This window comes from Canis lupus, chromosome 21, assembly GCF_048164855.1.
Source record: "Canis lupus baileyi chromosome 21, mCanLup2.hap1, whole genome shotgun sequence".
In the NCBI taxonomy this organism is placed as follows: Eukaryota; Metazoa; Chordata; class Mammalia; order Carnivora; family Canidae; genus Canis; species Canis lupus.
The window spans coordinates 23,068,714-23,082,464 of record NC_132858.1 but is presented as its reverse complement, the minus strand read 5'-3'; positions in this window follow the sequence as shown (position 1 = coordinate 23,082,464).

The window sequence follows — 13,751 nt, the reverse complement described above, 5'->3', positions numbered from 1 at the left end:
ACCCAGAAGGTGAATCTTATTTTCAGACCAAAATTAGGTACATGTTCTGACAATGGTTGTCATGGAATACATGGAATCTATGAATGCTATAGGGAATTTAGGTCATATGGTTTTATTCTCAGATTGCCTACCTACTGGCCCCACAGCCAAGAGGCTTATTAATGAGGTTTTAAAGCATCGATCAATAAATCCATTTAGTAGAATATTTAGACCTAAAAATAATAATAAAATAATTTCAAATGCCTTATTATTGTTTCTGAGGAATACAATTTCTGACCCAGACTAAGAATTGGGCTGTCCAAGAGTAGTGTTATTTTAAATCTGTTTAGGGAAATGCACCCTAATTCCAGGACCATTAAAAATATTTCTGGGGATAGTGTGGTCAAACAGTCAAAAGCTGGAGTGCTGGGATTGTGACCCTAAGAACTATGTGAGACTCTAGAGCTTCTATGACTTCCTCGTGTTTCATTTTGCTTGAGGACCCTGTTTACATTCCTATAGCCTTTATTAGGATTACTTAAAAGCAGTGATTATGTTTTCTTTTTATATCCCAAATGACCGACATATTACACAGCATAATTTAGAAGCTCTATCCTTGCACAAGGAAGAGATTCTTCACAACTATTAGGTTATAATAGCCTCCCGAACCAGTGCTCAGGGAGAGAACAGGTGCGTGTGCACTCTCACCCTTGCACAGAGAAAGAGGCAGCGTTCGTGGATCAGAGTGTTGGCCTTCCTCTTCACCACAAGAGCTGGGGTTAGATTCCAGCTCTGCTTCATGTGACCTTGAGCAACCCTCTTGCCAAATACATCCTGGGTCCCTCCGCTTGTCCCCATCTCCACCAGCACCCCCTTAATGCAGGCAGCTGTCACCTCGGTTCTGACATCGGGAGCAGCCTTTTCTTGGTTCTCCCCATGTCCACTCTTGCTTCCTCCAGCGCTTATCCCCACAACAACCAGAAGGAGTTTTTATAAAACAAATCTCATTGTTTCATTCCACTGATCAAAACTCTTCGTTGCCTCCCGTGGTCCTCAAAGATAATGCTCAGGTCCCTTAGCAGACAAAACCTTCACGACCTGCTCCTTGACCTGGTCCCCACTGAGCTTTATGGCACATCATTCCTCTCTGTTCTGTTCACACGGCCTATTGGCTCCTCACATATGCAAACCCCTCCTCACCTACGAGCCTTTGCTTATTCTTTTCCCTCCCTCTCTCCTTTATACCTCATTTCATCTGGTTAACCCTCACTCACCTTTCTCAATATACTCCAGAAAACGCTCTCTAATTCCCTCGACTAGGACAAAGCACCTCATATTCTTTCTCGTGGCACTTATCTCAAAGGTATTTAATAAACTATTTGTAAAATTATTTGATGTCTGTCTCCCTTGGTTCAACTAGACTCTGCATGAGGCCAAAGATGTGTGTGTCTGCCCCTCACAGGATCCTCATCACCTAGCACATAGTAGGTTCTCAGTAAATATTTTGAATAAATAGCTGCAGAAGCTTTATTCTCTGAAACTGTTGCCTCATTTACAAATGGCAATAATGCCCACTTCACAGGATCACCATGAGGACTAGATCGTATAACTCATGTTAAAGCTCTATCATGGTGTCTTGTATATGGTAGACATTTAATAAATGTTTGTTAAGTGACTATAAGCACTACAGCTTCTGAAATGGCACCTCTTTAAATGGGCCTCATATGAAGACTAGGCTAGTAATTAGCACTTGTGAAGGTTTCTTTATTAGGTGATTAATCCAACTTAAACCTTGGGTGTTGAGGCTAAGGTATTATTAAGACAAGTGCTGTTGATTGGCACTTGCTGGGCATAGGCAGTGGCCTCGTGCCAAACCAGGACACTCAACAGTGTTGTCCTGGGGGATGGGTTCACTGCGAGTTGCGGAGATAGAAGGGAGACTGTCTATGGTGCAAGGGGAATCCTGGTGTACAAATAAGGGCACGGTCATGCTTCCAGGCTGGTGACTTCAAAATTCAGCCCAGAATTCAGAAAACATTTCTTTTTCTCTTTTGTAGGAAGTTCACAGGTGGTGAATTAGATACAACTGAAGGAATAAACTCAGGAGACAGAAAGACATGGGATCCAGGAGACACTTGATCCAACATAAGAAAAGTGAGACTAGAGATGCCTGGGTGGCTCAGCAATTGAGCATCTGCCTTTGGGCCAGGGTGTGATCCTAGGGTCCCAGAATCAAGTCCCACGTTGAGCTCCCTGCATGGAGCCTGCTTCTCCCTCTGCCTGTGTCTCTGTGTGTCTCTCTATGTCTCTCATGAATAAATAAATAAAATCTTTTAAAAAATTTTAAAAAGAAAAAAAGAAAAGTGAGACTAGAATTTCTAGGATGATGGAGGAAAGGTCAGAAACCCAGGAAAACAGTGGGGCAGCTGGCAGGAATGACCACCAGAGCAGGGTGGAGGGTTCTGGAAGAGATATCAACTGAGGCAAAGGTAGAGTTGATAAACTACCTGATGGGACAGTCTAATTGAGATGGAAAAAAAATCTTAGATTTGGAGAAAGGAATTGGGAGAAAAATTGGTGACAAGTACTTGGAAAGCCAAGCAAAAGCAAAATGAGGTCATTGTGAATGCCGGAGTGAGGTGGAGGGCAGGGGTAGAGGATGAGGACTGGTAAAAGATAGAATATTTACTCCTAATGTATTAAGTGGCTCAGCTGTGAACACTCTTTGTACAGTTATCACATGAACAGTGACCTCGACTTACCCAATATGCTGGTATACCGCCTGGGGAATGGGGGAAAGGACTTTGAGTATGGGTGGAAAGAGTAGACATGGTGAGAGGAGGCAAGTGACTGATTGAAGTCCTAATTTTTGATGGCAATAAATCCAACCAATCGATAAGAAATGCCATTTAAACATGTTGAGAACTAGGGCGCCTGGGTGGCTCTGTCGGTTAAGCATCTGCCTTCGGCTTAGGTCATGATCCCGGGGTCCTGGAATCGAGCCCCCCATCGGGCTCCTTGCTCAGCAGGGCGTCTGCCTCTGCTTCTCCTCCTGCTTATACTCTCTCTCTCGCTCTTTCTTTCTGTCAAATAAATTAAAGTCTTAAAAAAATAAATGTTGGAAAATATGGAGATAAGGACCCAAAGCAGCAACTGAAAATATCAGAGCGCTGAACATAAGGGCCGCAGTTGGTCTTTATAAACTTGGGGCATTGTTTGAATGTTTGAACTATAAACATGCATTTGTTTGATAGAAAAATTAATAAAAATGAGTTTTAAAGAAACAAAGGAGGAGATGTGGCAAACAGTGTTTATTTTTTTTCTCTATTTCTCAGTTTTTTAAAAAAAAGTTCACCTATATATTTTATACAAGAGAAAAATAAAATCAACTTCTTGAAACAGAACATCGGATTTAAACAGAAGAGAAATTGAAAAGCAGGTCTAGGAGACAGTTTGTTGAAGGGGAAAGGAGATTTCCATAGTGATGGGTTAAGTGATGAGTGATATGTTTGGTCCAGAAAAACGTCTTTCTTTCTTCCAAATCCCTGTCCACCAGCACCCACCCCACTCCCAAATCACTCTAGCATCCAGGTCCCCCAAATTACAGGGCCCCACGTGCTCTCTGCACCACCCCCTTGCTGCATCCCAGCACTGAGTCAGTGAGCAATGGGTGTGTGTTTCCCGTATTTCTGACATGTTGCTATCAGCAAGAGTCAAGCACACTGTGCCTGCTGTAATTCTTCTTTACAGCACCCAGCACAGGCCATGGACAATTAGGCACTATGGATACTTAGTGAGGATGCAGAGGATGGGTGGTGACACCGCAATGGTGAGCACACAGGCTGTGGGGTCTCCTAGACCTGGGCTGAATCCTAGTTCCACACCTACAAGCTGCTGGCTGCCGGATCCTGGGCAAGTCACTTCCCTCTCTGGGTTAGAGAGTAAAAGAGCCTCCTCCTTCATAGAGTTGTTGGAAACATTCCTGGAGGCAACGCAGAGAGCCTGGCATATCGTAAATGTCCAATAAATGCCACCACTTTTTACCTGTGCTCATTTGGGACATGAAGACTGGGAAGTCACCACAACTGAGCAGTCTTGGCATACATGCCATCACCACCCTCCACAATGGTAAATATCTTAAAATAATTTTTATTTTTAACTAATCTTTATTTTGCTAATCGTCAACATCTCTGAAAACCTGGTTAATGGCACTAAAAGGCTTACAAAACAGTAACGACTACAAAACAGCAAGCCCCTGTTCCCCTACTATCACCTCCCAAGTCCTGTTTCCAGAGGCAAGCACCTTTGCCTCTTTTGGCTTTTCTTCTGGTATTGCATTCTGGCATTTGGACATTATTTCTAAATAATATCCTTATGCTGCCATTCTTTGACATGTCAATTTTAGACATTATTGTCAATGAAGATTTACATATCTCTCTCTTACACTCCACTGTCCCTGCCCCTTCCTCCAAAATGTCCCAATTTGGAGTTAAACCAATAATCAGTGACTAAGTACATATTTATTATTCACCAATTAGTCAAGTAGTAGACCAAATTGTATTTCCTTTCTTGAAGGCTTTTTTTTACTTTAGTTTTTCCGGTAGTTAAGCATTGCCTTCTTTATCTTCATTTAACTTTCTTTATGCCTTCTGCTATTTTACAAATGTTGTGACATATCTGCTACATACATTTTGAATACTACTTCCAAATGCTTAAGCTGATCGGTATTTCCTTCTGTTTCTTCCTCCAGTGCTGTCCATTCTAGAGCTGTTGATCTTGTGCTGTTCTTAGGGAAGCCCCACCACCAGCTGTGCTCTGTATTGTGTGGCATCCCTGTTTTCCAAATCCTACTTCTGTTTTCTGGATTTAAGTCCTTGTTTTGATGAAGTACATTTTCCAATATCTTCTAAGATAGGTGCATAGGAGGTAAAATTTTAGGTAATATTTTAATTCCTCCATCACATTAGGATTTTGGTTGAACTGGATGTTGAATTCTGATTAAAAGTCATATTCTCTTGGAAATTTTAAGGCATTGCTTCTATTCTTGTAGCATCCATTCTTGCCCTAAAGAAGTCTGACATCACCCTGAATCCAAGTCCTTTGTATGCGACCCATTTTTCCTTCTGAAAATTTTTAGGTTCTCCTTGTCCTAAAATTTCACAGGGATAAATTTCAATGAAGATTTTTAGTCCATTTTTTTTCTGAATACAAGGTGAATCTTTTCAATCTGGAGACCCATGATCTTTTGTTCTAGAAATTTTTCTTAGTATATTTCTCCCTCCTTTTCCTCTGTATCCTAAAATTTCTTTTGGTCACACACCACCTTCTGAGTTGATTCTAAATTGTTTTTGAAAACTGAAGTTTTATTCTTTCAACATTATCTTCAAACCTTCTGTCTAACTTTTTACTTTTATTTTGCATTTTTTAAATTTCCAGGAGATCTTTTCTCTTCTCTAATTAATCTGTTTCCATAGCACTTTGTACTTGTTTCAGGGATGCAATATTTTTCTTTATCTCTCCAAAGTGTAATACTTATATAAAGGTTTCTGTTTCTTAACTTACTTTCTTTTCCAAAGTTTCTTTTCTCTTTACACTATCAAGTTTTTTCCCTCTTTATGATATTCTCTTTTTCACATTGGAAGTTTCATCGAAAGTGAGTCTGTCTTGGGGCACCTGGGCGGTTCATTCTGTTAAGCATCCCAGTCTTGGTTTTGGCTCAGGTCATGATCTCATGTGAGATCAGCCCTGTATAGGACTCCACACTCAGTGGGGAGTCTGCTTGAGATTTTCTCCCTCTTCCCCTCCCCCACTATAATATGTGACCACATGTGCACACACCCTCTCTAAAATACATAAATATTTTTAAGTGAGCCTGTCTTTCCATAATTAAGATTAAGCACCATACATCCAATTAAAAAGTATGGGCTCATGATGAACTCTTACCAGTGGGCATCTGCAGAAGCTGTTGAGGTAATGAGCTGCCTTTTTACTGGGGAACTTCCAAAAATAAAGATCTTATTAAGAAAATAAGTGTTTTCTGTTGGAGTAGTCAGTTTCTCCACAAAGGAATATTCCAGTCTTCTGCTTAGGGCAGGATGATCTAAGGATGGGGCTAACTAAAGCCTGGCTGTGAGCATTCTGAAGAGGGCTGGGGTCTCACTTGTAGATTTGTGTTTCTCCATTGTTTGCAGAATGGGATCCAACCGTGCACTTGGCTGTCTCTAGGTCTCCCCAACTAAGAGAAAGAGGCAGGAAATAGTTTCCTGGCTGCTTGACACAGGGGGAAAAAGACCTTAGCATCCAAAATCCTATATATTCTGAATTTCAAGAAACCTCCCTGTTTATTGCTACTAACTGTAGCACCTGATATCTCCAATCCTCAGCCTTTCTATGGTTCTGTCCAGTATTGTGGCTTGTTTCTCATTGATACCAATGCTCATTCCCCTCCCACAGTCACTCAGGTTGTTGCTCCCTCCAGTCTGTTAAGTCAATTGCCATTTCTCCAAATGTTTTCCATATTCCAAAATGTGTTGAAATGTCTCTAGTGACTTCTCTTCCACCTTTCTTTTTGTCTTATTCTGTCTTTTTTTTATCATGGTAAAATTTACACAACATATAATTCACTTTAACCATTTTAAAGTATACAATTCAGTGGCAACAAGTGCATTCAGTGTTGTGCAACCATCACCTCTCTCTAGTGCCAAACATTTTCATCACCCCAAAAGGAAACCCTATACCTATTAAGCAGTCACTCCCTGTTCCTCCTCCCTCTCATCTCCTGGAAACCACCAATCTGCTTTCTGCCTCTATGGATTTGCCTACTTTGGACGTTTGCAATAAACGGAATTATATAATATGTGACCTTTTATGACTGGACTCTTTCACTTCGCATAACATTTTCAAGGTTCATCCGTATTGCAGCATATATCAGTACTTCATTTATTTTCACAGCTGAATAATATTTCATTGTATGGATGTACCATATTTTGTATATCTCTTCAACAGTGGATGGACTTATTTTTTTCTCTTTTATTCCTTTCCTATCATTAGGGGTTGGAATTGAAAAAGAGAGATGAGATATGTGACTGGTAAGTCTGCCGTGGTTAGCCAAAACAATGCTGCTAAGTATAGATACAAGCTCCATCTCTTCAACCACACAACAGCCTGGGTTTCATTTTTACCTCTGTTTTAGGAATCAGTCCTGTGACCAGTCACTATTAGAGTGACCATCAAAAGGATGCACTCCACCCCATCAGAGCCACAAATGGAAATCCATTCCTCTTCCCTGACCTGGGGTCTCCCAGCAAAGGAAATCCCCAAAAATGTTGTTGGGAAGGCAATCCAAAATTGTTTAGAATAGTATGACTGTTTGGTTACTAGATAAGTGTATTTTAACCGCAGGATTATTTAAAATTAAGTTTAACACTGATAAGTATTTCAAGTCATTAAAGTATTTGTATTAAAGAACAATTCCCCAGAGCTAGGGTTTTAAGAATACACAATCTCATTCTACAGAACCTCATACTCCATACCTTAGTCATTTTGAGATATGAGCAACATGCCAGTTGAAGAATTAATATGAAAAGATAAATGTATACTTAGGTGTCAATACTCATTTTGAGAATATTCATGTAGATATCATGTGGTCTATAGAAAAAGATTAGAAATAGAAGCTTATGAGGTGCTACTGCATTTGGAATTCACTAGAGATGAATTCCCGAGGAGATATCTGGAATGAAAGAGTTTGGGGTGCTCTTGATGAAATGTCAACCTCAGACTCTCAAATTTCTTAAACATACAAAATCTGAACAATTCCTAGAGAGGGTGGGGCATATTTCCTGAAAGCCCAGCCAACAAGGTTCATGGAAAAGTACACAAGCCCCCAGAAAAAAGAGCCTAAGGCAAGTTCTTGTTTTAATTCACCCTTACTTATTGGCACGACTGGATGCAACACTAACCTTCCTTTGTCCTTATACTGGAAAGGAGAAAGTCCTTCCTCAACACCTTTCTTGAGATCTTGTGCCAGTAAGGATTCAGTCCTTCTCAGGAGGCGTCTCCCATCACTTGGGAAACAGAGGCACAAGGCTGAGTGGCATAGTTCTTGGGCAAGAGCATTCCAGAAACCCCTCCCTGATGGAGTTTGGGCATTTGCCCCAGGTTTTCACAAGCATAGGAGTTTGCTCCCTTACCATGTCTTCCCGCTCTCACATTTAAAAAGACATGGGCCACATCTTGAATAAGGCCACAAAGGGCCACACTCTATAGGTTTCTTGCATTAGCTATATTCCTCAAGGGCTTGACATGAGAACCAAATAGACACTGGCAAATAAATGCCCCTGCAGTGAACAGAGGGCTGTTTCCTCTCCTGAGTCTATGTATAGGCAAACGGAGTAGCAGACTTTACAAAGAGACAGAGACATGGAAGCATAGGAGGAGGGCAAAACAGGTCAACAGGACAGAGAGGCCAGGGAGGGAGAGCGCAAAACAATTTGGTCAGCAAATTTGTTGAGTGGGTAAATTCTTAGGAAAGACAAATGTGAATACTAATGATGTAGTTTCAGTAGGGACTGCAGGTTCCCTTTCTGGTCATATTCACCACCCTTAATATGACCATCCCCATGTCATCATATCATCACCATCATCATCAATGCAAATAAAATGGAATGAGTGACAACATCTATGCTGTACTATTGATCACAGCCAAGATGGCCATGTCTGTAACTATCACCACAGCATCACCAGCACCATCAGTGCAAAAACCCTGGAATAAGTGACAGTAAGCATGTGCATCATGTCGGGTACTCTGTAAAAAGAGGAAGCAGAAGCTAGACCCAGCCCTCTAGGAATGCATTATCATCAGGAGCATTGTTATTAGCTAAAATGTATTGAAGGCTTACCATATGCCGGGCACTGTGTAAGGATTAAACCTTATAATACCCCATAAGGCAGGAATGCCCTCCTATCACAAATGAGAAGATAGATTCAGAGGGGGTAAGTGACGTGTAAGAGATCACACAGCTAAGGAGTGGTGACACTGGGATGTGAGCCAGGCAGTCTTTCTTCACAACAGACACCTCACTATGATGTATATTGCCTCCCACCACCTTCTCCAGCTGTCTTCGAATTGGGGCATGAACAAGAGGATCCATTGGGGGCAGGAAGAAAATATTAGAGCTGCTACACATTCTCACTTATCATTTCATCTTTTAGTTTCTATTTGATATGTGTTTTATGATGTACATAACATCACCAATATAGAGCATCTATACAGTTTAAAAATAAATAAGTCATATTACGGATACGCTTAAGTCTTTACTGATAGAAGCATGCAGTTAAAACTGCTTGAAGACACTCGGACAGAGCTAACGTGACCAACCCGCATAGCTGGGCAAATGGAAAAGTAAATCAGTTGGATCTGAGCTTACCTCTGGGGAAACACAGTCAACATATATAATTCTGGACGCACTATGATTGTGTTCTACAGAATTGAAGTCTTCATTTCAACAAGCGACTAAAATGATGACATGTCCCTCTGAATGACCTCTCTTTAATTTTATCTATCACTTATTATTTATTAATATTATCTATCTTACCATTCCTCTTACTACATGCCTGTAGGGATAAAAATTAACATGTATTAGTTTAATAAATTTTTAATTATAAAGATATAGTTTCATTCCTTTCTAAGTCCCCTCTGAAAGTGTCCTAAGTGTTTCTTCATTTGAAAAGTCGGTATCGGCCTTTCAAGGGACTGCTTATCTTCTAGAGATACATAGCACGAAGCGTAGGTGTGAATGCCAGGATGTCTAAGATATGCTTCAAAGGACTCTGGAGGCAGCAAGTGGATGGGGATCAGAAGAGACGGAATTAGCCAAAGGTTGATCATTACGGAGGCTTGGAGATGGATACCTAGGGTACATAAGTTACTCTGTCAACTTTACATGTTTTAGTTCTGTAATAATTAAAAAAAAATAGTTAAGAGGAAAAAAAAGAAAAGCACAACTTTATTTTTTTTGTACTGAGTGCTGTGAGAGCTCCCCTCCCAGCTGAGAAAGGAGCAGAATGATCAAATGTGGATTTCACAGAAATTATGGTAAGCCCTGTCACGTCGCCCGAAAATCATGAGCTTGTCTAGTAAATGTACACCCGCCCTCTGCTATTATGTTAGAATCAACCTCACGTAAGAAATAACAACTAGAGGAGAAAAAAGAGGGCCTACTTTTAAGACAATCATCCCATTTGCTGTGCAGGGAAAAACTCAATGTCATGGATCATTGAAATGATGTCCCTTGAAAATGCTTTTCGGTGGATATTACTGATGTGGGCAGCCAACATGGGACTTGACACACACGCGTGGCTCTCTGGGCAGAGACCATTGATTTGGAATCTGACTTGAATCTGAATGGCATCACTCAGAGGGGCGTGTGGCAGTTTAAAGGACACCAGGCAACATCCCAAGGGAAACAGTGAGATGCAGACCCACGTTCCCATGGGGACCAGAAACCCCAGCAAACGCTGATCGCACAGCCACACGAAGCAAAGCTCAGGGCAGTGCACCCTAATTTTCATCCAACAGTGCAGAGAGGACAGGGGCCTGCGGTGTGCACCATGGCCCGTAGCTACCGAAAAGCACAGAAGGGCTCCCAGGGCAACAGCCACCTGTTGGCCATACCGCAGCTCCAAGAAACCAGAGCCATCCCTGCCAAGAGGCCTTGGGCAAGGGCCCTTCCGGAGTACAGCCTCCCAGCTCTCTTCCATCCTTTGTGCTCTGAGCAAGAATTTCCGCACTGAGAGCTCAATTCCAATTATGCCCTGAGATAATATCAGAATGATAGGTAAAAATAGGCCCAGCTTTGTGGCTGGGCAGCCAAAGCACACAGTGCCACGGGGAGAGCGGGCTGATTGGGATCTCTAGCGGTGGGGACGTCTTCTGTGAGGCCCAGGGCGGTGGGAGCAGTGGCATCAGCCCTGGCTTCCCAGAAGGCCGGGGAGGGAAGCACACCGGGGCTGGTTGCAACATGGGCTTTCCCGGGAAGCCAGAGGCTCGGTCCGCCTCTCCTGGGCGCTTGGGACAGAACCAAAGGGAGGTCAGGATAAGCCAGGCTAGGGTGAGGAGACTGAAGTTGGGGGGTCTGACGGGTGGCCTGCACAGTGGCAGACCCCAGAATCACAAAAACGCAGAGGTGGGAGAGCTTCAGAAGGTCACTAGTGTCCATCCCATCATCACCTCTCCACCCCTCCCCCATGGAGGAGCCAAAGGCTTGGGGGTGGGGGATGGCTTTAGACTCTCCATAACGTCCATCAGCAAACCTCCAGGCTACCCCCAAATAAACACACAATCTAAAGGGAAAACAAGGGGCGCTTGGGTGGCTCCGTGGTAAGCATCTGCCTTGGGCTCAGGTCAGGGTGTGGGTGTCCTGGGATTGAGCCCTACTTGGGCTCCCTGCTCACCTGGGAGCCTGCTTCTCCCTCTGCCTCTGCCTGCAGCTCCCCCTGCTTGTGGGCTCTCTCTCTCTAAAATAAAATAAAATAAAATAAAATAAAATAAAATAAAATAAAATAAATAAAATAAAAGGAAAACAGGGCTTGCTCTACATGTGCTGCTTTAAGGAAAACTCCCATGGTCCCCTAATGAAGATGTCAGTGTGCCCAACCCTCTCCTACAGAAGAGTTTTGGGACTATCCTTGCCCCTTTACCCCCACAGCTAGCCAGCGCTTGAATCAACCCTATAAGCTGTCAATGTCTGAAGAGACTAGGACCTCACAGTCTCCAGGGGGGAAACCCACCCAGCTGTCAATGGTGCCATCCTAAAAACTTTTTCTAGCCATTTGGTAATGCAGATCATTAGCCTAGAAATGTTCTTATTCTCTTCGAGCCAGTCATTAATTTCTTGAATTTGCCCCCAAGAAAGTGAGCCTGAATAAGATAAAAAGTTCTACAAAAAACTGTTTTTATAACATTCTTTAGAATAGCAAAGTGTTGAAACTATGGAAGATTAATAATGAATGATGCATCCATTCAATTTTATATAGAGGATGCAGCAATATAAAAAGATGCCTGTGGGGCAGCCCGGGTGGCTCAGCAGTTTAGCGCTGCCTTCAGCCCAGGGCGTGATCCTGGAGACCTGGGATCGAGTCCCACGTCGGGATCTCTGCATGGAGCCTGCTTCCCCCTCTGCCCGTGTCTCTGCTTCTCTTTCTCTGTGTCTCCCATGAATAAATAAGTGAAATCTTAAAAAAAATAAAATAAATAAAAAGATGCTTGTGATAATTTATAAGAGGCTAAAAATGTAAAGAAATCAGGATGCTGAATCTACTACTATTCATTAGGACTAAGTTCATATTTTTAAGGAAGACCCATTTTTTTTAAAGATTCTATTTATTTATTCATGAGAGACACACACACACAGAGAGAGAGGCAGAGACACAGGCAGGGGGAGAGGCAGACTCCATGCAGGGAGCCCGATATGGGACTCGATCCCAGGACCCTGAGATCATGACCTGAGCCGAAGACGGATACTCAACTGCTGAGCTACCCAGGTGCCTCTAAAGAAGACCCATTTATAGAAATGACTAGAAGTGATCCCATTGATATGAAACATCTAGAATAGTTAAATTCATATGGACAGAAAATGGAATAGCAGTTACCAAGGACAGGAAAGGGGAAATGGAGAATTATTGGTTAATGGGGACAGTGTTTCAGTTTGTGATGATGAAGAATTTCTGGAGATGGATGGTGGTGATGGTTGCACAACAATGAAAAAATGTTCTTAATCCCCCTGAACTGTACACTTAAAAATGGTTAAAGAGGTAAATTTTATGTTAGGTATATTTTGCCACAGTAAAAAAAAATGCACCCAAAAAATGGCTAGAAGAGGAAATAAACTAAAAAGAAACCATATTTGAGTGGGATAACTTGGCGTGATTGTTTTTTATTTCTAGTTTTCCGTATTGTCTAAAATATACATAAGGGATATATTTAGTTGATCTTGGAAAATCCAACAAATCTGATTTTCAAAAATAAATTGCAAAAGCTATTGAATAAAAATGTCTTTCATGTCTTTCCACAAGTTTTTCAGGGCAATAATAATCCACTTTCCTCCATTAAGTTAAACACTGAACCTTGGCTGATTACTCTGCTCATTTTACTGAGGAGGAAACTGAGGCTCACAGAGGTTGGGTGACCTGCCAGGATCCATGTTTTACCAGGGACGGTTTAGATGATTCTGACCATTGCAACCTCAGGCTGTTTATGGGGGAATGGCCAGCACAGATCACCAGGACTTGACATTTATTTTACCCTGAGACAGAAGCTCTCCAAAGAGAGCTTTCTGTAAAGAAAAAGCTCTTCCATTAAATAAAATTCCAACCAGCCTCTACCTTCCTTAACTTTTTGGCTTTCATGACAAAACAAAAAACAAAACAAAACAAAACACAACAACAAAACAAAACAAAACAAAAAAAACAACAACGCTTTTTTTAAAAAAGGAAAAAAATACTCTTGGATTTTATCCCCCAAAAAAGATAATTTCTTAATAGATCTCATAGCCAGCCAACAAACTTTAATAAACTTTCCCCAGTCTCTGTTTCTCAGAATTAGGACCCTGAGGCTTTGAAACACTGAATCATTAAGGACTCAGTTATGTTCAAGAGGTGGGACACCCTGAGGTAGGAAATTTAGACTAATCTATGTTGGAATGGTTTTGTTTTGTTTTGTTTTGTTTTGTTTTGTTTTGTTTCCAGTGAGGGCTATTAGTAATTTAATATCCTAA